Consider the following 27,864-nt stretch of genomic DNA (forward strand, 5'->3'; position numbering starts at 1 on the left):
GCTGTTGCAAAACTATAACTCCCAGCATGCCCGGACAGCCTTTGGCTGTCCGGGCATGCTGGGAGTTGTAGTTTTGCAACAGCTGGAGGCACACTGGTTGGAAAACACTGTTAGAGTATGGTCACACGTAGCATATATGCTGCATACCTTTGCTGCTGCATATTTTCCGGCTCAGCTAAGTCAATGTGTAGCAAAATCAGCTGCAGAAAATATGAAGTGTATATGCTACGTGTGACCCTACCCTTAAAGTACTATACCTGCATTGGAGGACAAGGCACTTTTTTATCTTGTGGCTTCCTATGGATGTACCCTATATAACACATCCATAGAACAGCTTGTATGGACTCATAACATCTAAAAGAACAATACAGCCATATCCCTGAGATGGGAAGTTAGGGACTTATACACAGTATAAAGGTTTTAAAGGGGTACTCCGGTGGAAACCTTTTTTTTTTTTTTTTTTTTTTTTTTAATCAACTGGTGCCAGAAAGTTAAACAGATTTGTAAATGACTTCTATTAAAAAATTTTTTTAATCCTTCCAGTACTTATTTTATGCTGAATACTACAGAGGAAATTGTTTTCTTTTTGAAATACATAGCTCTCTGCTGACATCATGAGCACAGTGCTCTCTGCTGACATCTCTGTCCATTTTAAGAACTGTCCAGAGTAGGAGAAAATCCCCATAGAAAACATATGCTGCTCTGGACAGTTCCTATAATGGACAGAGATGTCAGCAGAGAGCACTGTGGTCATGATATCAGCAGAGAGCACTGTGTTCCAAAAAGAAAAGAATTTCATCTGTAGTATTCAGCAGCTAATAAGTACTGGAAGGATAAAGATTTTTTAATAGAAGTAATTTACAAATCTGTTTAACTTTTTGGCACCAGTTGATAAATAAATAAATAAATAAAGTTTTCCACCGGGATACCCCTTTAACCCCTTAAGGACTCAGCCCAGTTTGGCCTTAAGGACTCAGACAATTAAATTTTTACGTTTTCATTTTTTCCTCCTCACCTTCTAAAAATCATAACTCTTTTATATTTTCATCCACAGACTAGTATGAGGGCTTGTTTTTTGCGCGACCAGTTGTCCTTTGTAATGACATAACTCATTATATCATAAAATGTATGGCGCAACCAAAAAACACTATTTTTGTGGGGAAATTAAAACGAAAAACGCAATTTTGCTAATTTTGGAAGGTTTCGTTTTCACGCCGTACAATTTATGGTAAAAATGATGTGTGTTCTTTATTCTGAGGGTCAATACAATTAAAATGATACCCATTATTACATACTTTTATATTATTGTTGCGCTTAAAAAAAATCACAAACTTTTTAACCAAATTAGTACGTTTATAATCCCTTTATTTTGATGACCTATAACTTTTTTATTTTTCCGTATAAGCGGCGGTATGGGGGCTCATTTTTTGCGCCATGATCTGTACTTTTTTTTGATACCCCATTTGCATATAAAAAACTTTTAATACATTTTTTATAATTTTTTTTTTAATAAAATGTATTACAAAAGTAGGAATTTTGGACTTATTTTTTTTTTTCGTTCACGCCGTTAACCGTACGGGATCATTAACATTTTATTTTAATAGTTCGGACATTTACGCACGCGGCGATACCAAATATGTCTATAAAAAAAAATTTTGCGCTTTTTGGGGGTAAAATAGGAAAAAACGGACGTTTTACTTTTTTATTGGGGGAGGGGATTTTTCACTTTTTTTTTACTTTTACTTTTACATTTTTTTACTTTTTCTTTTACACTTGAATAGTCCCCATAGGGGACTATTCATAGCAATACCATGATTGCTAATACTGATCTGTTCTATGTATAGGAAATAGAACAGATCAGTATTATCGGTCATCTCCTGCTCTGGTCTGCTCGATCACAGACCAGAGCAGGAGACGCCGGGAGCCACACGGAGGAAGGAGAGGGGACCTCCGTGCGGCGTTATGAATGATCGTATCCCCGCAGCAGCGCTGCGGGCGATCCGATCATTCATTCAAATCGCGCACTGCCGCAGATGCCGGGATCTGTATTGATCCCGGCACCTGAGGGGTTAATGGCGGACGCCCGCGGGTCCCTGGCTGCGATCAGCAGCCGGGATCAGCCGCGCATGACACGGGCATCGCTCCGATGCCCGCGGTTATGCTTAGGACGTAAATGTACGTCCTGGTGCGTTAAGTACCACCGCACCAGGACGTACATTTACGTCCTGCGTCCTTAAGGGGTTAAGCACTATGAGGGACATTTATCAATGTTTGCTTATGTATTCTTTTTTTTTTTTTGTAATTTTTTCCTTACTTTTTTTTTTGCTTATGTGTGACTTATTTATCAACTGGTTTCAGCCTGTTGATAATTTTCTTTCACGTAAGCAATTTTTCCTTTTTTTACTTTGGTAGTAGCTTTTTCTGCTCCATGTTTGAGCTGGAGTAAATTTAGTCAATTTTTAACCCTGTTGCGACTTTTTTTTTGCGCAGTTGTGAACTGTCGCAGTTAATAAATACCTGACTACCCGTAGTCCATTTTAAAATTATTACTAGGTAGTTAATTTTTGGAAAACTTGCTTTTCTCACTTTCCAGTCAAAATGTCGCACGAAAAATCGCGTAGTCGCAGTTGCGACAATTTTGCGACAATTATAGTTAAGAAAACCTGACTAGACCCGTTGATAAATGTCCATATATATATCTGCTTAACACCCAAGAGAACAATGTTCAGAAGTAGCTGAGCTAAGTGTGTTGGTGGCCACAATATGACATAGGAATGCAGGCATTGTTTGGTAGTAACAAAGCAACAGATTATGTAGATCTGGCGGTGTCACTCGAGGAGCAGGGTAGAATGAGACCGATGCAGCACTGGTAGCTTGGGGGGATATGGCAGGATTATTTTATGTCAAATGACAATTTTATCACTTCACTATATCTGTATATGTGCACATTCCATTGGACGCCATTCCCTCCACTGCAGAGCATCAGTCTGTTTTGGGTGCAGCAGCACATAACTGGCAGCTCTATGGCAATGCTGCAGGCACCACATCAGAGCCACCCTGTGCGTCATAAGCTGCCAGTCACAAGTGTGCTTTGTACAGCAAGGCTTCCGAGACACATACAGGAACAATTATTTCCTGCTCTCTCACACTTATGTGGTAATTTCAAGATGAAGCGGATGTACAACAAGAGCACCAACCTATTCCTCATGGCGTATACAATATGGGGGAGATATATCAAAACCTATCCAGAGGAAAGGTTGCTGAGTTGCCCATAGCAACCAATCAGATCGCTTCTTTCATTTTTGAAAAGGCCTCTGCAAAATGAAAGAAGCGATCTGATTGGTTGCTATGGGCAACTCAGCAACTTTTCCTCCGGACAGGTTTTGATAAATCTCCACCAATGTCTTTACCCACAAAGCAATACAGTGGTCCCTCAAGTTACAATATTAATTGGTTCTGGGGCGACCATTGTATGTTAAAACCATTGTATGTTGAGATCAGAACTCTATGGAAACCTGGTAATTGGTTCTGAAGCCACCAAAATGTCATCCAAAAATAGGAAAAAAGTGAGGATTAAAGAAAACTAAGTAGATAACTAATCTAGATATAGCAAGTCCTTATATATAAAGTATAAAAGATCTGCTGGGAGCTGTAAATCACTGTCTATGTCAGTGTTCCCCAAGCAGGGAGCCTCCATCTGTTGCAAAACTACAACTCCCAGCATGCCCGGACAGCCAAAGGCTGTCCGGGCATGCTGAGAGTTGTAGTTTTGCAACAGCTGAGGGCACCCTGCTTGGGAAACACTGGTCTATGTAGGGGACAGGAGCTTCTTCAGGGTCCTGTACAGTACATACAATGTCCTAAAAAAGTAACATGGAGTCGCCCTCACCTGGTGTCCAAAGAAGCAGGTAACCCTGGTACAGGTAAAGAGTAAAGAACATGTAATACCTCCCTGTACTGTAGGGGGCGCTACCAGACATCAGTCAGTGCATACACTTCAGTAATACAGGTGTTTTACCAGTAAATTGCCCATTCTGATTGGTCAGTTCTTCCAGCCATTGACACGTTTCACAGATCTGGACTGTCCATAGCATTGTATGTTGAGTCTGGTTTCAAGTTACAATGGTGCAGAAAAGACCATTGTATGTTGAAACTGTTGTATGTTGAGGCCATTGTAAGTTGAGGGATCACTGTACTTAAGGGCGATTTGTAGATAACAGCTGGCATTGCCAGTTGTACCAGAACCACAGCCTTTGGCGGCCAAAGCATGATGGGGTTTGTAGTTTTGGAACAGCCAACACAATGCACACGGCGGTAATAGCAGGGCTCAAGTCCTGCAGGAATGCGTGGGAACTGAGTTCCACAGCAGAAACACTGTTCCCATTAGCAGTAGTTCTGCAGGACCAGCCCTTCAGTATAAAATCTTGGGTGAGTTCCTGCACTTTTTTTCCCCAGGACTTGATCCCTGGGTAATAGTATATACAGTGCCACTTATAAAGGATTAGTTACATTAAGCTTTTAACTGGCTGCTCACTATAAAGCCATAGGTACAAACAAAACTTGCACAAGTGCATCACATTAACCCAGTGCTTCCCAACCACCGTGCCCCCAGCTGTTGCAAAACTACAACTTCCGGCATGCGCTAACAGCCTTTGGCCTTTGGGAAACACTGCTTAACCCCTTGAGATATCACAAGCTATCTATCCGACGCCTTTAATTCTTAAGGGTCTTAGGGGGAGATTTTTCATTGCTTTTAGAGCATTTTTTTTCTGTCTATGTTTTGGCGCAGTCCAGACACAAGCAGCATAATTAGCGACTTTTAATGCGCCTTTTGATATAGACAGTTTCACTCTTTTTGACTACCTGTGGAACTTTTTCTTTTTGACCATGCAGTGCTCACGTATTTATCATTTGTGACTATTGTCAAAAGTCGCTATTTTTTTAGGCGCAAAGCTTCACCACCTATCAGTAGGCGTGATAATAATACCTTCCGCAATTCAACCTTTAACCTCTTGTAGACAACAGCGTCCCACTCCGCTTCTATGACATGCGTTCAGGAGCTGAGTGCAGGTCATAGCTGGGTGGTCCTGGCGGCTATCTGCCACCAGAACCCATCTCTAATGCCAGACATCACCGATCACGGTGATGCCTAGCTTTAACCCCTTAGACACTGCAATCAAATTTGATTGTAGCGTCTAAATGCAAGTAAAAATGTCCCGGCAGCTCTGTGAAATTAAGTAAAAACACCTAACCTGCCAAATTCAGGACCCGGGAAAGTGTCTACTTCCCTCCCTCACAAGCGTCTAGAAAAAGTGTATGTGGTAGAGCTTTTCCCATCACAGCAGAGCTGCGCAAAATTCATTATCCTGCTGAACCTTCTTGATAAATAAGATGCACGCTAGTCAAACCCACCACCCAAATAAACGTGGGAAAATAACTCTACCGGAGACATTCTTTGATGAATCTGGGCCTCAGTGTCTAAGTGACACCAAATTTTACCATAATACTGAATGATAGACCAGCATGTTATTCCAAAATACATGCGCTGGGTGATATATTACTGCAAAACTGTTTTATATCTGGAGTCTGGAAGGGGGGGCTATATGGGGGGGGGGGGGGATATGTAATGTACACCATACTGTAAGGACGATCACAAGACATAGAAAGTAAAACAAGGAACTCTTTGTGGTTACACTCGCTCAGCCTTGTAGGTAACACGTGTAAAGCTGCTTTCACACTATAAAGTTCTTCCGTTTTAAAGAGCCGTGATAATAATTTCGTTATCAAAACCCTTAAAAACGGCAGTTACAAAATCCCATACTGCTGTTACAAAATCCCATTAAAGTCTGTGGGATTTTTACATTATCCGTTTTAACCCGTCATAGCCCGTTATTAATAACAGACGTTATTTGTGACAGGAGAAAAAACGGTACATGTGCTATTTTTCTCTCGTCACAAAATAACGTCCGTTATTAATAACGGGCTATGACGGGTTAAAACGGATAATGTAACACCGGTTTAATGGCTGTTTCAAGGGTTTTCATAATGGAACATTATAATGGCTCTTTAAAACGGAAGAACTTTATAGTGTGAAAGCAGCCTAAGAAGGTGTAGTGTGACGGGATCTGCAAGAAGACGTGAGGCTGTATGGGTATTCTACATGGCAAAAATCATTTTAGGACAAAAGTGGTTGGACAGCTGCAGTGTATATAATAGTATATACAAATAGTCTAGTGATCCTGCTGATATATTATAGGTAGTATAATAGTGGTGTTAGTATATTCCATGTGATATTAAGAAGGTGTTGGAATACCAGGACCCCCATTACAATACCTGTAATATTCCAGCACCACCATTGTATTTACTGTAATTATACCACCTGCTGGCCATGATAATACCACCTGTAATATACTACTACCTGTAATATAAAAGCAGCACCATTATATTACCTGTAATATACCAGCACCACTATTATACTACCTGTAATATACTACTACCTGTAATAGAAAAGCAGCACCATTATATTACCTGTAATATACCAGCACCACTATTATACTGCCTGTAATATACTACTACCTGTAATATAAAAGCAGCACCATTATATTACCTGTAATATACCAGCACCACTATTATACTACCTGTAATATACTACTACCTGTAATATAAAAGCAGCACCATTATATTACCTGTAATATACCAGCACCACTATTATACTACCTGTAATATACTACTACCTGTAATATAAAAGCAGCACCATTATATTACCTGTAATATACCAGCACCACTATTATACTACCTGTTATATACTACTACCTGTAATATAAAAGCAGCACCATTATATTACCTGTAATATACCAGCACCACTATTATACTACCTGTAATATACTACTACCTGTAATATAAAAGCAGCACCATTATATTACCTGTAATATACCAGCACCACTATTATACTGCCTGTAATATACTACTACCTGTAATATAAAAGCAGAACCATTATATTACCTGTAATATACCAGCACCACTATTATACTGCCTGTAATATACTACTACCTGTAATATAAAAGCAGCACCATTATATTACCTGTAATATACCAGCACCACTATTATACTACCTGTAATATACTACTACCTGTAATATAAAAGCAGCACCATTATATTACCTGTAATATACCAGCACCACTACTATACCACCTGTAATATACTACTACCTGTAATATAAAAGCAGCACCATTATATTACCTGTAATATACCAGCACCACTATTATACTGCCTGTAATATACTACTACCTGTAATATAAAAGCAGCACCATTATATTACCTGTAATATACCAGCCCCACTATTATACTACCTGTAATATACTACTACCTGTAATATAAAAGCAGCACCATTATATTACCTGTAATATACCAGCACCACTATTATACTACCTGTAATATACTACTACCTGAAATATAAAACCAGCACCATTATATTACCTGTAATATACCAGCACCACTATTATACTACCTGTAATATACTACTACCTGAAATATAAAACCAGCACCATTATATTACCTGTAATATACCAGCCCCACTATTATACTACCTGTAATATACTACTACCTGTAATATAAAAGCAGCACCATTATATTACCTGTAATATACCAGCCCCACTATTATACTACCTGTAATATACTACTACCTGTAATATAAAAGCAGCACCATTATATTACCTGTAATATACCAGCACCACTATTATACTGCCTGTAATATACTACTACCTGTAATATAAAACCAGCACCATTATATTACCTGTAATATACCAGCCCCACTATTATACTACCTGTAATATACTACTACCTGTAATATAAAAGCAGCACCATTATATTACCTGTAATATACCAGCCCCACTATTATACCACCTGTAATATACTACTACCTGTAATATAAAAGCAGCACCATTATATTACCTGTAATATACCAGCACCACTACTATACCACCTGTAATATACTACTACCTGAAATATAAAACCAGCAGCATTATATTACCTGTAATATACCAGCACCACTATTATACTACTTGCAATATGCCAATAGTATAAAAGTGATGCTGGCATATTACAAGTAGTCAAATAGTGGTGCTGGTATATTACAGGTAATATAATGGTGATGATATATTACAGGAAGCATAATGGTAGTGCAATCATGGCACTGGTATATTACAGGTAGTATAATCATGGTGCTGGTATATTACAGGTGGTATAATCATGGCACTGGTAGATTACAGATGGTATAATGATGGCACTGGTATATTACAGGTGGTATAATCATGGTGCTGGTATATTACAGGTGGTATAATCATGGTGCTGGTATATTACAGGTAGTATAACAATGGCACTGGTATATTACAGGTGGTATAATCATGGCACTGGTAGATTACAGATGGTATAATGATGGCACTGGTAGATTACAGATGGTATAATGATGGCAATGGTATATTATAGGTAGTATAATCATGGCACTGGTATATTACAGGTGGTATAATCATGGCACTGGTATATTACAGGTAGTATAATCATGGCACTGGTATATTACAGGTAGTATAATCATGGCACTGGTATATTACAGGTGGTATAATCATGGCACTGGTATATTACAGGTAGTATAATTATGCCGCTAATATATTACAGGTGGTATAATCATGGCACTGGTATATTACAGGTGGTATAATCATGGCACTGGTATATTACAGGTAGTATAATTATGCCGCTAATATATTACAGGTGGTATAATAGTACTGCTGATATTACAAGTAGTGCAATCATGGCACTAGTATATTATAGATGGTATAACTGCTGTACTGTTTGTATATTACAGGTGGTATATTATAGTGCTGGTATATTACAGGTTGGTGCTATTGGTATATCACAGAAGGTATATCAATAATGAAGTCATAAAGCCCATCAGATGGGCACACAGCCTGGTACATAAGCACAGTACACACTACATGTCTGTACACAGTCCCACAGCCAATCTAGTAGACTGGGGCATTATAGGGCAGCACATGAGCATTACACTGAGGCTCCAGAGGGGCTGGTAGAGAACTTCTACTCACAGTTTAGGCTCCTGGCTCCACTACCCAAAGACTTGTGCCCCGCACAGCACTTCTTCCATGTGAGGAGCTGGGCACAGATAGCTGGTGAGTTGGTGCAGTGCCTGGTGGTGATGTGCTGCCACTTCCTTTGTACAGTGGGTCCCGCTGTCTCTTCAGGAGCTGGGCACAATTGTGGGTCCCTGGGACATCTCCTCGGTGGCTCCTAGCAGATTCCTGAGCTCCAGGTCATGTTGCTGGCACTTTGCAGCGTCTCCTTCCCCCAGCTCCGCTGATCTCCAGTCTCTGTGATTCTCTGTTCTGTTTCTCAGGCGTCTCCTCCCCTCTGGGTGGGAATATAGTAAGAATGCACTGACACATCCAGGCTGTGTGTATTCCGGGTCTCCCACCTCAAAGCATGGCCCGGGCTCTGCCAGTCATCTTATTCATGTGCCCATGTGTATGTGCCCTCATGTGGTGCCACTGCATCCATACAGTTATTCTGGCTGATATCTACAAGTATATGTATTGATAACAGCACCATGTAAACATGGCAAGAAATGCCCCAATCCAGCCGACAAGCAGGGGCATTTATCACTGGGTGACAATTCAATTCCACACGAAAAAATTGTTCCGAAAAGCGCGCGGCATTAACCCCTTGAGGTGTGTTTGTGGTGGCCCAGTACAGGAGTTATACCCCTGTAAACCTTGCTTTCCTGTCAGGCAGCCTCCCTGCAGTGTCCCCTGGGCCCCCAACATCTGTCCCCTTCTGTATATATATTTTCTGCCATGTGTTAGACTGTAGAATGTATATAACAGTGTTACTGCTTTAAGAAATGTTCACATGTGATCACCAGTTGTCATGTAAGTGTAACCCTGTGAGGTATCAGTGATCTTGGCGTTGGAGTCATTATTGCCCCCGTGCCTAGCCCAGGATCCAGTGGTATACCTTCGGCTGTTATTGAGGATAAATCACGCCGTGGTGTCACGGATACAAGGGGTTAATACCATCTGCCCTGCATCACACCCTCTACCACATGTTCTTCTGATAAAAAGCTATAATCACAAGCCCCTTTATAGGTATACACCATTTTAGGGAACGATAGGTAACAAATAATAATGCTATTTCACCCTTTCACCCTTACTACAAAGAATGACAAACCTGTCTATGTACATGGCAATAAGCCTTTTATTCTCCAATGTTAGGCTGGGTTCACATCACGTTTTGTCCCATACGGGACCGCATACGGCAGGGGTAACTGCAAACTTGCACTCGCGTATGCCTTCGTATGCGGTCTCTTATGTAATTCATTTCAATGAGCTGACCGGAGTGAAACGCTGACTCCGGTTGGCTAATTTTTGCCCCGTATGCGGTTTTCCCATCGCACCTAAAATCGTGGTCAACTACGATTTTAGGTCTGGTGGAAAACCGCATATGGGGCAAAAATGAGCTGACCAAGTCAGCCTTTCACTCCAGTCAGCTCATTGAAATGAATTACATACGGGACCGTACACAGGATCGCAAGTTTTCAGCTCCCCCTGCTGTATGCTGTCCCGTATAGGACAAAACTGGGTGCCTCCAGTTGATGGAAAGCTACAACTACCAGTCTTCGGATGTCTGGGCAGGATGAAAGTTGTAATTTTTCAACAGCTGGAGCCTGGCATCCCAGTTGGGAAACACTGGTATACAGCATATGTAGAACAGGAAGACAACAAGACATAAAAAACAAGGGACTCTGGTTTCACTCGCTCAGCCTTGTAGGTAACACATGTGGGTTTAGTGCAGATGCTGAGAGAGTGATGACTGTGATCACAGCAGAGGTTGTGTTACAATGTACACACAGATGTGACAGGAGGAGACGTGGGGCTGTATGGGTATTCTACGGATATACACTGGGAACATAAAGGTGTGTGAAACACACCAGTATGTGAAGCCCCAAGGAGTTAAACCAACTACAGTATATGGTTAAGAATATTTTATTAAATTATTTTTAGGGTATGCATACAAAATCAATCAATAAAAATACATATAAATAGATGTTTATTTAAAAAAAATTTAATATATTGATTAAAAGAAGGGGGTACTGGGGTGAGAAGTCCTGTATGAGTAGGAGAACAGGTAAATAAGATAACGTTTTGATTTTGTATGCATACCCTATTAATTGTTTAATAAAATATTCTTAACCATACATTGTAGTTGGTTTTACTCCTTGGGGCTTCACATACTGGTGTGTTTCACACACCTTCAGGTTCTTTGTTAAAGGGGTACTCCCGTGGAAAACTTTTTTTTTTTAAATCAACTGGTGCCAACAAGTTAAACAGATTTGTAAATTGCTTCTATAAAAAAATCTTAATCCTTCCAGTACTTTTTAGGGGCTATTTACTACAGAAGAAATGCATTACTTTTCGGATTTCTCTGATGTTACGACCACAGTGCTCTCTGCTGACCTCTGCTGTCCATTTTTGGAACTGTCCAGAGCAGGAGAAAATCCCCATAGAAAACACATACTGCTCTGGACAGTTCCTAAAATGGACAGCAGAGGTCAGCAGAGAGCACTGTGGTCGTGACATCAGAGAAATCCAAAAAGAAAAGCATTTCCTCTGTAGTATACAGCCCATAAAATGTATTGGAAGGATTAAACATTTTTAGTAGAAGTAATTTACAAATCTGTTTAACTTTCTGGCACCAGTTGATTAAAAAAAAAAAAAAAGTTTTCCACGGGAGTACCCCTTTAAATAGTTGGTTCTTGTGAACCTCTAATTTATTTAACCTTTTAAAAAAAATTCTGGAGCCTACATATAGGAAGGACAGTTTTTTTTTGTGGGGATATACACTGGGGTCAATGTCATGACATTTTGGTGCTGAAAATTGGGGCGTGTTAGGAAGAAAAGTGGTTGGACTGGTTTGTGTTCAATATATCATAGTATATACAGGATATACAGAATAATGTCAGGCAGTAGATGCATGGTAAAGTGCAAATAGCCGAATACAGTGCTGAGCTATAACAGGTAGTATAATGGCGGTGCGGGTATATCATAAGTAGTAAAAGGCTACGAACAGACACTTTTGTTTCTGGCCAAAAAAACGCTACAAAATAAAATCCACTACGTTTCTTCTCCATGATCTTTTTATTTCTTTGGTTTTCTTTTTTTCAAAATAGTGTGTATTAGTATAGGTGTTTTTTTTATTTGGTGTTTTAGCCCCTCAAAAAACGTGGTCTCAAATGGCTGGAGGTGGTCAACCCCAAATGCAGTTGTGCATTTATAATGGGGGAGCAGATCCTGCCCTTGTAGTCCGTTGCTAGGGGCGATCCCCAGCATAAAAATGCATACAATGGAGGATGCCTGCAGCGGACTACAAGTGCCACAATAGAATCCTACACCAGATAAACAGTGTGGATGTGTAACAATAAGAATAATACCATACAGGAATATGGGTGCACTACTGTGGTAGATGTATACAGGAATATGGGTGCACTACTGTGGTAGATGTATACCACAGTAGTGCACCCACATTCCTGTATTGTGTTTTAGCCCCTGCTTTTTTCATATTACAATGTCCTGTGAATATTTCATCAAATGGCTTTCGGATTTCTATTGAAGGACTGAAAGAAAAAAAAAACACCAACTGCCTTTTTTAACCTACAGAAGTCAATGGGAGAAAAAAAATGCCACAATTTCTTAAAAGAAACACCATACCTGGAGCATGATGTGATTTTTAAAATGCCACTGCGCCTAAATAAGTACTAAAGGGTGAAAAAAAACAAATATTAAAAACGCTAAGTGCTGGTATTTTACAGGTAGCCCGTAATGCTGCTGCTAGTACAATACAGCTGGTACTATGGGGGGTATTGGTATATTATAGGCAGTGTAATGCTGATGCTGGTATATTACAGGTGGTATTATGGGGGCATTAGTATATTAGAGGCAATGTAATGCTGGTGCTAGTAGATTACAGGTAGTGTAAGGCTGGTGCTGGTAGATTACAGGTAGTATAATAATGGTGCTGGTAGATTACAGGTGTTGTCATGGGTGGCTGATATATATCAGGTAGTAAATTAATGATGATGGTATATTCCAGTGTGGGTGCTGGTAGATTGCAGGTAGTGTATGGCTGGTGCGGTTAGATCACAGGTAGTGTAAGGCTAATGCTGGTAGATTACAGGTAATGTAAGGCTGGTGCTGGTAGATTACAGGTAGTGTAAGGCTGGTGATGGTAGATTACAGATAGTGTAAGGCTGGTGCAGTTAGATTATAGGTAGTGTAAGGATGATGCTGGTAGATTACAGGTAGTGTAAGGCTGGTGCTGGTACATTACAGGTAGTGTATGGCTGGTGTGGTTAGATTACAGGTAGTGTAAGGCTGGTGTTGGTAGATTACAGGTCGTGTAAGGCTTGTGATGGTAGATTACAGGTAGTATAAAACTGGTGATGGTAGATTACAGGTAGTGTAAGGCTGGTGCTGGTAGATTACAGGTAGTATAAGGCTGGTGCTGGTAGATTACAGGTAGTGTAAGGCTGGTGCTGGTAGATTACAGGTAGTATAAGGCTGGTGATGGTAGATTACAGGTAGTGTAAAGCTGGTGCTGGTAGATTACAGGTAGTATAAGGCTAGTGATGTTAGATTACAGGTAGTGTAAAACTAATGCTGGTAGATTACAGGTAGTATAAGGCTGTGCTGGTAGTTTACAGGTAGTGTAAGGCTGGTGATGGTAGATTACAGGTAGTGTAAAACTAATGATGGTAGATTACAGGTAGTATAAGGCTGGTGCTGGTAGATTACAATAGTATAAAGATATTGATGGTAGATTACAGGTAGTGTAAAACTAATGCTGATAGATTTCAGGTAGTGTAAATCTGGTGCTGGTAGATTACAGGTAGTGTAAGGCTGGTGCTGGTAGATTACAGGTAGTGTAAGGCTGGTGCTGGTAGATTACAGGTAGTGTAAGGCTGGTGCTGGTAGATTCAGGTTCTGTAAATCTGGTGCTGGTAGATTACAAATAGTGTATGGCTGGTGTGGTTAGATTACAGGTAGTGTAAAACTGGTGCTGGTAGATTACAGGTAGTGTAAGGCTGGTGCTGATAGATTACAGGTAATGTAAGGCTGGTGCTGGTAGATTACAGGTAATGTAAGGCTGGTGCTGGTAGATTACAGGTAGTGTAAGACTGGTGCTGGTAGATTACAGGTAATGTAAAACTGGTGCTGGTAGATTACAGGTAGTGTAAGGCTGGTGCTGGTAGATTACAGGTAATGTAAGGCTGGTGCTGGTAGATTACAGGTAATGTAAGGCTGGTGCTGGTAGATTGCAGGTAGTGTATGGCTGGTGCAGGTAGATTACAGGTAGTGTAAGACTGGTGCTGGTAGATTACAGGTAATATAAAACTGGTGCTGGTAGATTACAGGTAGTGTAAGGCTGGTGCTGGTAGATTACAGGTAATGTAAGGCTGGTGCTGGTAGATTACAGGTAATGTAAGGCTGGTGCTGGTAGATTGCAGGTAGTGTATGGCTGGTGCGGGTAGATTACAGGTAGTGTAAACCTGGTGCTGGTAGATTACAGGTTGTGTAAGGCTAGTTCTGGTAGATTACAGGTAGTGTAAGGATGTTGCTGGTAGATTACAGGTAGTGTAAGGGGGGTGCAGGTAGATTACAGGTAGTATAAGGCTGGCGATGGTAGATTACAGGTAGTATATGGCTGGTGATGGTAGATTACAGGTAGTGTAACATGGTGCTGGTAGATTACAGGTAGTGTAAATCTGGTGCTGGTAGATTACAGGTAGTATAAAGCTGGTGTTGGTAGTTTACAGGTAGTTTAAGGCTGGTGTGGTTAGATTACAGGTAGTGTAAGGCTGGTGCTGGTAGATTACAGGTAGTGTAAAGCTGGTGCTGGTAGATTACAGGTAGTATAAGGCTGGTGCTGGTTGATTACAGGTAGTGTAAGGATGTTGCTGGTAGATTACAGGTAGCATAAGGCTATGCTGGTAGTTTACAGGTAGTGTAAGGCTGGTGCTGGTAGTTTACAGGTAGTTTAAGGCTGGTGTGGTTAGATCACAGGTAGTGTAAGGCTGGTGCTGGTAGATTACAGGTAGTGTAAAGCTGGTGCTGGTAGATTACAGGTAGTATAAGGCTGGTGCTGGTTGATTACAGGTAGTGTAAGGATGTTGCTGGTAGATTACAGGTAGCATAAGGCTATGCTGGTAGTTTACAGGTAGTGTAAGGCTGGTGCTGGTAGATTACAGGTAGTATAAGGCTGGTGCTGGTAGATTACAGGTATTATAAGGCTGGTGATGGTAGATTACAGGTAGTGTAAAACTAATGCTGGTAGATTAGAGGTAGTGTAAATCTGGTGCTGGTAGGATACTGGTAGTGTAAGGCTGGTGCTGGTAGATTACCGGTAGTGTAAATCTGGGGCTGGTAGATTACAGGTGTGTAAGGCTGGTGCTGGTAGATTACAGGTAATATAATAATGGTGCTGGTAAATTACAGGTGCTATCATGGGGAGCTGATATATTTCAGGTAGTGAATTAACTCCTTGGGGACGGAGCCCATTATAACCCTAAGGACGGGATCATTTTTTGCAATTCTGACCACTGTCACTTTAAGCATTAATAGCTCTGGGATGCTTTTACTTTTCATTCTGATTCTGAGATTGTGTTTTCGAGACATATTCTATTTTATGTTAGTGGTAAATTTTTGTCGATACTTGCATCATTTCTTGGTGAAAAATTCCAAAATTTGCTGAAAAAATAAAAAATTTAGCATTTTTCTAACTTTGAAGCTCTCTGCTTGTAAGGAAAACAAACATTCCAAATAAATTATATATTGATTTACAAATACAATATGTCTACTTCAGTAACATTCATGACATTCAGTAAGTTTGTTAACCCTTTAGGTGTTTCACAGGAATAGCAGCAAAGTGAAGGAGAAAATTCAAAATCTTCATTTTTTACACTCGCATGTTCTTGTAGACCCAGTTTTTGAAATTTTACAAGGGGTAATAGGAGAGAAAGCCCCCCAAAATTTGTAACCCAATTTCTCTCGAATATGGAAATACCTCATATGTGTATGTCAAGTGTTCGGCGGCGCAGTAGAGGGCTCAGAAGGGAAGGAGCGACAGTGGGATTTTGGAGAGTGAATTTTGCTGAAATGGTTTTTGGGGGCATGTCACATTTAGGAAGCCCCTATGGTGCCAGAACAGCAAAAAAAACAAACAAAAAAAAAAACACGACATACTATTTTGGAAACTACACCCCTCAAGGCATGTAACAAGGCATCCGGTGAGCCTTAATACCCGACAGGTGTTTGACGACTTTTCATTAAATTCGGATGTGTAAATGAAAAAAAATATTTTTCACTAAAGTGCAGTTTTTTCCCCCCAAATTTACCATTTCTACAAAGGGTAATGGGAGAAAAATCCCCCCAAAATTTGTAACGCAATTTCTTCCGAGTACGGAGATACCCCTTATGTGGCCCTAAACTGTTGCCTTGAAATACGACAGGGCTCTGAAGTGAGAGAGCTCCATGCGCATTTGAGGCCTGAATAAAGAATTTGCAATAGCGGTGGACCCGGTTACAAGGATGGGGTTTGTCTCCACCAAAACCCTACAGCAGTGTTTCCCAAACAGGGTGCCTCCAGCTGTTGCAAGACTCCCAGCCTGTCAGGACAGTCTATGGCTGTCCGGCAACACTGGGAGTTGTGGTTTTGCAACAGCTGGAGGCTCTGTTTAGGAAACACTGCCGTATGAGACGTTTTTCATTTTTATTGGGGGGGGGGGGCGACGTGTAAGGGGGTGTATGTGTAGTGTTTTACTTTTTATTATTTGTTAGTGTAGTGTGTTTAGGGTACATTCACACAGGCGGGGGTTCACAGTAAGTTTCCTTGAAGGAAACCCACTGTAAACCCGCCCGTGTGAATGTACCCTGTACATTCACATGGGGGGGGGGGGGCGCTCAAAACCTTCAGCTGTGGCAAAATGACAACTCCCAGAATGCACTGACAGACCGTACATGCTGGGAGTTGTAGTTTTACAACAGCTGTAGGCACACTGGTGGGGAACCACTGAGTTAGAAAACAGACTCTAACTCAGAGATTCCAACCCATGTGCCTCCAGCTGTTGCAAGACTACAACTCCCAGCATGTGCGGTCTGTCGGTGCACTCTGGGAGTTGTAGTTTTGCAACAGCTGGAGTCACACGGGTTGGAATCACTGAGTTAGGAAACAGACTCTAGCTCAGTGTTTCCCAACCAGTGTGCCTACAGCTGTTGCAAAACTACAATTCCCAGCATGACCAGACAGTCAGGGATGCTGGGCGTGTAGTTCTGCAATATCTGGCCCTTCAGATGTTGCAGAACTACAACTCCCAGCATGCCTGGACAGTCTGGGCATGCTAGGAGTTGTAGTTATGCAACAACTGGGAAAGAACAGTTTGGAGACCGCTAAGTAGTGGCCTCCAAACTGTAGCCCTCCAGATGTTGCAAAACTACAACTCCAAGCATGCCCAGACTGTCCAGGCATGCTGGGAGTTGTAGTTCTGCAACATCTGAAGGGCCAGATATTGCAGAACTACACGCCCAGCATCCCTGACTGTCTGGGCATGCTGGGAGTTGTAGTTTTGCAACATCTGGAGGGCTACAGTTTGGAGACCACCATATAGTGGTCTCCAAAGTGTGTCACTTCAGATGTTGCAAAACTACAACTCCCAGCATGCCCAGACAGTCAGTGCATGCTGAAAGTTGTAGTTTTGCAACATCTGGAGGACCACAGTTTAGAGACCACTACACAGTGGTCTCCAAACTGTGACCCTCCAGATGTTGCAAAACTACCACTCCCAGCATGCCCAGGCAGCCTTTGGCTGTGTGGGCATGCTGGGAGTTGTAGTTTTGCAGCTTTTAGAAGGCCACAGTGAAGATTACTTATCGCCATCTTCACTGCAGCCTTCTCCGCCGCACTTTCCGGCCGCCACTCCTCCTGCTGCAGCCGCTGCTCCGGGGATGCCGCCGATGCCGCCTCCGAAGGTCCGGGTAAGCCGGGCCATGCTCCCCCCTCTCCGCCCGTGTTTCCCCGCTCTGTACCGACTTCCGATCGGTGGGCAGAGCGGGGGAAATGAACTCTAACCCCCCAGCCCCCCTCCTGCCATTGGTGGTCAGCCTGACCGACCAATGGCAGGGATAGGAGGGGGTGGCAACACTGCCACCTCGCTCCTATCCTTTAGGCTGGTCGGAGCTGGCTCTGACAGCTCCGATCAGTCTTATTTTCCGGGAGATTGGGTCACCAGTGACCCGATTTGCCCGGATCGCGGCAAATCGCAGGTCTGAATTGACCTGCGATTTGCTGCGATCGCCGATATGGGGGGTTCTCAGGACCCCCTAGGCATTGCCACAGGATGCCTGCTGATAGATATCAGCATTCATCCCGGTCCGATCACCGCCCGGCGAGCGGCAGTGATCCGAAGTGCCGAGGGCATATGGATACGCCCTCCGCCCTTAAGTGACGGGACGCGAGGGCGTATGCATACGCCCTTTGTCCCCAAGGAGTTAATGGTTCTGGTATATTCCAGGTGGTATAATGGGGGTGCTGGTAGATTACAAGTAGTGTAAGGCTGGTGCTGGTAGATTACAGGTAGTGTTAGGCTGGTCCTGGTAGATTACAGGTAGTATTAAACTGGTGCTGGTAGATTACAGGTAGTATAAGGCTGGTGCTGGTAGATTACAGGTAGTATAAAGCTGGTGCTGATAGATTACAGGTAGTGTAAGGCTGGTGTTGGTAGTTTACAGGTAGTGTAAGGCTGGTGCTAGAAGTTTACGGGTAATGTAAGGCTGGTGCTGGTAGATTACAGGTAGTGTTAAACTGGTGATGGTAGATTACAGGTAGTGTAAGGCTGATGCTGGTAGATTACAGGTAGTGGAATGCTAATGCTGGTATTTTACAGGTTATATAATGATAGTGTTGGTATATTACAGTGGGTATTTTAGTGGTATAAGGTTTGTGATGGCAGATTACAGTTAGTGTACGACTGGTGCTGGTAGATTACCTGTAGTGTAAATCTGGTGCTGGTAGATTACAGGTAGTGGAAGGCTGGTGTTGGTAGATTACAGGTAGTGTAAGGCTTGTGCTGGTAGATTACAGGTAGTGTAAAGCTGGTGTTGGTAGATTACAGGTAGTGTAAGGCTGGTGTTGGTAGATTACAGGCAGTGTAAAGCTGGTGCTGGTAGATTACAGATAATATAATAATGGCACTGGTATATTACAGGAAGTGTAGTGCAGGTGTTGGTAGGTTACAGTTGTTATAGTCATGGCACTGGAATTTTACAGGTAGAATAATGCTGGTATGTTACAGGTGGGAAAGTCTTGACACTGTTACAGTGGGGATCAAGAGTTTGGGTACCCCAGATAAAAATTTGTATTAATGTGCATAAAGAAGCCAAGGAAAGATGGAAAATTCTCCAAAAGGCATCAAATTACAGATTACACATTCTTATAATGTCAACAAAAGTTAGATTTTATTTCCATCATTTACACTTTCAAAATAACAGAAAAGAAAAAATTGTGTCTGCAAAAGTATGGGCACCCTGCAGAGTCAATATCTTGTACATCCCCCTTTGGCAAGTATCACAGCTTGTAAACGCTTTTTGTAGCCAGCCAAGAGTCTTTCAATTCTTGTTTGAGGTATCTTTGCCCATTTTTACTTACAAAAGTCTTCCAGCTCTTTGAGAATTTTGGGCTGTCTGTCACGCACTGCTCTTTTAAGGTCTATCCATAGATTTTAATTATGTTGAGGTCAGGAGATTGTGAAGGCCATGGAAAACCTTCAGTTTACGCCTCTTGATGTAATCCCCCATGGATTTCGAGGTGTGTTTAGGATCATTATCCATTTGTAGAAGCCATCCTCTCTTTAACTTCAGCTTTTTTACAGATGGCATCAAGTTAGCATCCAAAATTTGCTGAAATTTTATGGAATCCATTTTTCCTTCTACTCGTGAGATTTTCACTGCAATACAACCCCAAAGCATGATTGATCCACCCCCATGCTTATCAGTTGGACAGAGGTTCTTTTCATTAAACTCTGTTCCCTTTCTTCTCCAAACGTACCTTTGATAATTCCGGCCAAAAAAGTTCAATTTTAACCTCATCGGTCCACAGAACTTGTTTCCAAAATGCATCAGGCTTGTCTATATGTTCATTTGCAAAGTTCAAATTTTTGTGGTGAGGAGAGAAGAGGTTTTCTTCTGATGACTCTTCCATGAAGACCATATTTGTACAAGTATCTCTTTATAGTGGAATAGTGTACCACAACTACAGTGTCTGCCAGATCTTTCTGGAGGGATTGTGCAGTCAAACGTGGGTCTTGAATTGTTTTTCTCACAATCCTGTGAGTTGTTCTGTCTGATATTTTTCTTGGTCTTCCAGATCTTGCTTTAACTTCCACTGTTCCTGATGACTGCCATTTCTTAATTACATTCCGAACAGAGGATATTGACATCTGAAAATGTTTTGCTATCTTCTTATAGCCTTCTCCAGCTTTGTGAGCGTCAACTATTTTCAGTTTCAGATTTCTAGATAACTGCTTAGAAGAACCCATGGTGCTTATTGTTGGGGCAAAGTCAGATTGTTACGTTATGCGCTCCGGCTTCACACGCCGTGAGTTCATGGTCCCCTTACCTTCTGCTGCCGACGGGGCTGGGACTCGCATCGCGGGACGTGCCCGCATGCGAGCCCCAGTCCGTCACTCTCTGGGTGTTTCTCCTGCCTCTGCCTCCGCCTCTCTGCTCTGGCGCGCGTGTCCCCGTCCCTTAGGGCGTGCGCGCGCCGGAGCTTTAAGGTTTAAAGGGCCAGTACGCTCATTAGTGTAACCACCTGTGGCTTATTTATATATTCCCCCACCCTCCTCATTTCTCTGCTGGATCTCTGTTGCCTTGTGCCCTAGAGAAAGCGTTCCATTGTATTGCCTTGCAGTGTACCAGATCTCTTGGTCTTGTGACTTGACCTTGCTCCTTTGCCGCCTGCCTACAGAACTATTGCTACGTCCTGACTACGCTACTGTGCCGCCTGCCCTGACCTACTATCCCGACTACGAGTTGCCTCATCCCTCCTGTGCCTTGCATCTCCTCAGCCGCCTGTGTGGTCGAGCCGTGCCAGGGGTAGCGACCTGGGTGTCGCCTGCAGCTGCAACCCCATCCTGCTTTGCGGCGGGCTCTGGTGAAGACCAGTGGCACCTTAGACTACGCTCCCTGGAACGGTCCGAGTCATCTGCCACACAGGTCCAGCGGATCCAAATACACCGGAATTCCTGTCTTCAGAAACGTGAGTGTTACACAGATAAGTCTGGGCATTTAAAACCTTTGAGATTGACATCACCTGGTCTTCCCAGATGATGATTGAGAACAATCCATGACACTGGCAGGTCTCAGCTTTGCAAAGGGGGCAGTGCATGCTATAAATTCTGCAGGGTGCCCAAACTTATGCAGACGACATTTTTTTGTTTTCTGTTATTTTGAAAGTGTAAATGATGGAAATAAAATCGAACTTTTGTTGAAATATTATAAGAATTTCTAATCTGTAATTTAATGCCTTTTGGAGATTTTTCCATCTTTCCTTGGCTTCTTTATGCACATTAGTACACATTTTTACCTGGGGTGCCCAAACTTTTGATCCCCACTGTAGGTTTCCTGGCCTTGAATGCAACAGTGGAATGGATCTGTTGCAAAAGTTAAAGTTACCTAGAGCCATAGCTGTGATGAAAGGCCAAGCACATCAGCGAGCAGTAGATCCTATCACTATGGGTAACAATAGAGTAGATGAAGCATCTAAGAGTGCAGCTCTAATGCTTCTCCAGCTGTTGTCTACAACCACAGAGAATGTGACAATGTTTTTTTAAAAAACCCTCCGAAACCAAACAGGACCTCAAACTCAGAGCAAGTGGACAGAGGCTGGTTGCAGACCCGACAATGATGTTTGTAAACATGGAGATGGTCGATTGTGTGCACCCCCAGTCCTGTATCCCATTTTGGCGAGTTTATCTCCTCTCCCTTCCCATGTTTCCAAAGGGGGAATGATTGCTAGAATCAACAAAGTTATGTTTGCACCAGGTTTCTCACAGTTTGCAACTGAGTGGTGTAAAAAGTGCATGATCTGTGCCGAGTACAATCCAGGCAAAATGACAAAGGTGGAAATGAAACATCTTGTAAAACCTGGCTACCCATCCCAGAGACTACAAATAGACTACATCCAGCTGCCCAAATGTGATGTCTATGAGTATGTTCTGGTGTGTGTAGAAATGTTCTCCTCTTGGGTGGAGACATGGAGGCAAGTGTGACAGCAAAGAAGCTGATATTTGAAATTGTATGTAGATATGGCCTACCTGAGACAATAGAGTCTGACCGAGGGACTCACTTTACTGGACAAGTGTTTTCAGAAATGCTGAAAGGGTTGCAGATTAATCAGCATCTCCATACTTCGTACCATCCACAATCATCTGGCAAAGAGCAAATGGGTATTTGAAAAACAAAATACCTAAGATCTGTGAGCAGACAAATCTTACGTGGGTACATGCCTTACCTTTAGCCCTCTTTGCGATGAGACATACTCCAAAGCGAAAACATGGCCTTTCACCATTTGAGATTTTTGGCAGACCACCACTGACAGGTCTATTCTTTCCACAAGAACTGCATGGACAGTACGCGTCCTTAACTGAGTATGTCGTCCAGCTGCATAAACAACTGACTAATTTGCATGGAAAAGTTTTCTCTTTCTTACCAGATGCTGAAGAAGTAACCGGAACTCACCACCTGCACCCTGGATGCTGGGTGGTGATAAGAAGATTTGTGAGGAGACATCTGGAGCCCCGATTTGACGGCCCATACCAGGTGCTGACTGCACCCACCTCAGTCAAGGTGGAAGGAAGGCCAAAATGGATACATGCTTCCCACTCTAAGAAGGTGGACTTCCAGGTTGGTGACAAGTATTAGCACCACGAACAGGATTGACGGACTCAAAATGCATGTACTGTCCTATGTGGTGTTTTGTGCTTTATATCTTCATGCTCAGGTGGAAGGTGAAAAGAAGAAAAATTCTATCTGGCTTCTACATCAGCAGACTGCCAAACAGCTGAACACGACTGACTGCTGGATCTGTTCTCATATCCCTACTACCCACAGGGGGAATCCTCTAATAGGTGTCCCTATATTAATGAATGATCTGAATCTCACAGATTATAGCTATAATGTTCAAATAGATGTAGATCACACTCCCCATCATGCTCACTCAGACCAGGATACATATCTAGAAATTGGTGGTATTGTCTCTACACCCACAATATGTTTAGGTCCAATGTACATGAATCACAAAATTAAAGGTAGACTTGTTAGTTTGCCCAAGGTATATGTTGGATAAATTGTAGGATTGCCCCCCTAATATTTAATATGGAATACAGAGAGATGCCATGTGATATGAAAGATGGTGGCTGTAATAGTTTATGTTTTTGTCCAACTGTTCCTGAGTTTAATATCAAGTTGATTCTTAAAAGACAATGAATTAATTACACTCTGCTTTGTCATGAGGATTTTTGTTTTTCTTACAAAATGTACTCCTTTAAGTTTTGCTTATGAGTGTAAGTGACGCCCATGCCATTACGCCCTACCAGAACCATATAGAATGAAGAGAAGAAGACCAGACTAAGTAGACAATGGACAATTTACACTATAAAAGGCAGCGCTGTTATCTGATCAAATTGCATATGCCGGTAGGATGTGTGGGAGATGCTATGTATATACGTGTTTCATTGTAATCTTGCCTAATTAATTAATAATAATTTATTTTTAATTTGGTCCAGCTTTTTCACGTTGTCTTTATCTTATCAGTATAATCATGGTGCAGGTATATTACAGGCAGTATAATCATGGTGCTGTTATATTACAGGTGGAATAATCATGGCACTGGTATATTACAGGTAGTAAAATCATGGTGCTGGTATATTACAGGTGGTATAATAGTGCTGTGTTACGCCTAGCGCTCCGGGTCCCCGCTCCTCCCCGGAGCGCTCACGGCGTCTTTCTCCCTGCAGCGCCCCGGTCAGTCCCGCTGACCGGGAGCGCTGCACTGTCATGGCCGTTGGGGATGCGATTCGCACAGCGGGACGCGCCCGCTCGCGAATCGCATCCCAGGTCACTTACCCGTCCCGGTCCCCTGCTGTCATGTGCTGGCGCGCGCGGCTCCGCTCTCTAGGGCGCGCGCGCGCCAGCTCTCTGAGACTTAAAGGGCCAGTGCACCAATGATTGGTGCCTGGCCCAATTAGCTTAATTGGCTTCCATCTGCTCCCTGCCTTTATCTGACCTCCTCCCATGCACTCCCTTGCCGGATCTTGTTGCCTTGTGCCAGTGAAAGCGTTTAGTGTGTCCAAAGCCTGTGTACCTGAACTTCTGCTACCCATCCTGACTACGAACCTTGCCGCCTGCCCCCGACCTTCTGCTACGTCTGACCTTGCCTCTGCCTAGTCCTTCTGTCCCACGCCTTCTCAGCAGTCAGCGAGGTAGAGCCGTTGCTAGTGGATACGACCTGGTTGCTACTGCCGCAGCAAGACCATCCCGCTTTGCGGCGGGCTCTGGTGAAAACCAGTAGCCTCTTAGAACCGGTCCACTAGCACGGTCCACGCCAATCCCTCGCTGACACAGAGGATCCACTACCTGGAAGCCGAATCGTGACAGTAGATCCGGCCATGGATCCCGCTGAGGTGCCGCTGCCAAGTCTCGCTGATCTTCCCACGGTGGTCGCTCAGCAATCGCAGCAGATTGCCCAACAAGGACAGCAGCTGTCGCAGTTGACCGCCATGTTACAACAACTTCTGCCTCTGCTACAGCAGCAACCATCTCCTCCAGCTCCTGCACCTCCTCCGCAGCGAGTGGCCGCTCCTAACCTCCGCTTGTCCCTGCCGGACAAATTTGATGGGGACTCTAAACTCTGCCGTGGATTTTTGTCTCAGTGTTCCCTGCATATGGAGATGTTGTCGGACTTGTTTCCTTCTGAACGGTCTAAGGTGGCGTTCGTAGTAAGCCTTCTTTCAGGAAAGGCCTTGTCTTGGGCCACACCGCTCTGGGACCGCAATGATCCTGCCACAGCCACAGTCCAGGCCTTCTTCGCTGAACTCCGGAGTGTCTTCGAGGAGCCAGCCCGAGCTTCTTCTGCCGAGACTGCTCTGTTGAACCTGGTCCAGGGTAATTCTTCAGTGGGCGAGTACGCCATCCAATTTCGTACTCTTGCTTCCGAGGTATCATGGAATAACGAGGCTCTCTGCGCGACCTTTAAAAAAGGCCTATCCAGTCGCATCAAGGATGTGCTGGCCGCACGAGAGATTCCTGCCAATCTGCAAGAACTCATCCATCTAGCTACCCGCATTGACATGCGTTTTTCTGAGCGACACCAAGAGCTCCGCCAGGAAAAAGACTTAGATCTCTGGGCACCTCTCCCACAGTATCCGTTGCAATCTACGCCTGGGCCTCCCGCCGAGGAGGCCATGCAAGTGGATAAGTCTCGCCTGACCCAGGAAGAGAGGAATCGCCGTAGGGAAGAAAATCTCTGTCTTTACTGTGCCAGTACCGAGCATTTCTTGGTGGATTGCCCTATCCGTCCTCCACGCCTGGGAAACGCACGCACGCACCCAGCTCACGTGGGTGTGGCGTCTCTTGGTTCCAAGTCTGCTCCTCCACGTCTCACGCTACCCGTGCGGATTTCTTCTTCAGGCAACTCCTCCCTCTCAGCCGTGGCCTGCTTGGACTCCGGTGCCTCTGGAAATTTTATTTTGGAGTCGTTTGTTAATAAATTCAGCATCCCGGTGACCCGTCTCGTCAAGCCGCTCTACATTTCCGCGGTCAACGGAGCCAGATTGGACTGCACCGTGCGTTACCGCACAGAGCCCCTCCTCATGTCTATTGGACCCCACCTTGAGAGGATTGAGTTCTTCATTCTCCCCAACTGTACCTCTGAGGTCCTCCTCGGTCTGCCTTGGCTCCGGCTTCATTCCCCCACCATTGATTGGACCACCGGGGAGATCAGGAACTGGGACTCTGCCTGCCACAGGAAGTGCCTCTCCCCCCCTCCCAGTCCCGTCAGGCAAGCCTCTGTGCCTCCCCATGGCCCCCGTCCTGGTGTCACACTGCCCCGTGCCAGGCCTCGCCCTCTGCCCTCCCTCCCCATTCCCACTCCTGCTGTACTGCCTGCCGTTGAGGAAACCCTCCATTCTTTCCCGGTGTCCTCATCCCAGGGGAGGCAGTTACCGGACAAAGAGAAGGGGAGACCTAAGGGGGGGGGGGTACTGTTACGCCTAGCGCTCCGGGTCCCCGCTCCTCCCCGGAGCGCTCACGGCGTCTTTCTCCCTGCAGCGCCCCGGTCAGTCCCGCTGACCGGGAGCGCTGCACTGTCATGGCCGTTGGGGATGCGATTCGCACAGCGGGACGCGCCCGCTCGCGAATCGCATCCCAGGTCACTTACCCGTCCCGGTCCCCTGCTGTCATGTGCTGGCGCGCGCGGCTCCGCTCTCTAGGGCGCGCGCGCGCCAGCTCTCTGAGACTTAAAGGGCCAGTGCACCAATGATTGGTGCCTGGCCCAATTAGCTTAATTGGCTTCCATCTGCTCCCTGCCTTTATCTGACCTCCTCCCATGCACTCCCTTGCCGGATCTTGTTGCCTTGTGCCAGTGAAAGCGTTTAGTGTGTCCAAAGCCTGTGTACCTGAACTTCTGCTACCCATCCTGACTACGAACCTTGCCGCCTGCCCCCGACCTTCTGCTACGTCTGACCTTGCCTCTGCCTAGTCCTTCTGTCCCACGCCTTCTCAGCAGTCAGCGAGGTAGAGCCGTTGCTAGTGGATACGACCTGGTTGCTACTGCCGCAGCAAGACCATCCCGCTTTGCGGCGGGCTCTGGTGAAAACCAGTAGCCTCTTAGAACCGGTCCACTAGCACGGTCCACGCCAATCCCTCGCTGACACAGAGGATCCACTACCTGGAAGCCGAATCGTGACATGCTGCTGGTATATTACAGGTAGTAAAATCATGGTGCTGGTAGCTTACAGGTGGTATAATCATGGTGCTGGTATATTACAGGTGGTATAATCATGGTGCTGGTCTATTACAGGTGGTATAAATATGGTGCTGTTATATTACAGGTGGAATAATCATGGCAATGGTAGATTACAAGTGGTATAATCATGGCACTGGTAGATTACAAGTTGTATAATCATGGCACTGGTATATTACAGGCGGTATAATCATGGTGCTGGTAGCTTACAGGTGGTATAATCATGTCAATGGTAGATTACTGGTGGTATAATCATGGCACTGGTAAGCTTACAGGTGGTATAATCATGGCAATGGTAGATTACTGGTGGTATAATCATGGCACTGGTAGATTACAAGTGGTATAATCATGGCACTAGTATATTACAGGCGGTATAATCATGGTGCTGGTAGATTACAGGTGGTATAATCATGGTGCTAGTATATTACAGGTAGTATAATCATGGTGCTGGTAGCTTACAGGTGGTATAATCATGTCAATGGTAGATTACTGGTGGTATAATCATGGCACTGGTAAGCTTACAGGTGGTATAGTCATGGCAATGGTAGATTACTGGTGGTATAATCATGGCACTGGTAGATTACAAGTGGTATAATCATGGCACTAGTATATTACAGGCGGTATAATCATGGTGCTGGTAGATTACAGGTGGTATAATCATGGTGCTGGTATATTACAGGTGGTATAATCATGGTCCTGGTATATTACAGGTGGAATAATCATGCTGCTGGT

General features: G+C 43.8%; 1 protein-coding gene across 1 annotated transcript in view; it reads right to left on the reverse strand.

The window, feature by feature from the left end:
* Positions 1 to 9,461, reverse strand: part of CPNE2 (copine 2) — a 161,193-nt gene extending 151,732 nt beyond the window's left edge. Inside the window, exon 1 of the mRNA XM_056526169.1 lies at positions 9,096 to 9,461. The gene's annotated coding sequence lies outside the window, so the exon portion shown is untranslated. The remainder of the gene's footprint in view (positions 1 to 9,095) is intronic.
* Between the last annotated feature and the right edge of the window lie 18,403 nt (positions 9,462 to 27,864).

Source organism: Hyla sarda, chromosome 6 (genome assembly GCF_029499605.1).
Source record: "Hyla sarda isolate aHylSar1 chromosome 6, aHylSar1.hap1, whole genome shotgun sequence".
In the NCBI taxonomy this organism is placed as follows: Eukaryota; Metazoa; Chordata; class Amphibia; order Anura; family Hylidae; genus Hyla; species Hyla sarda.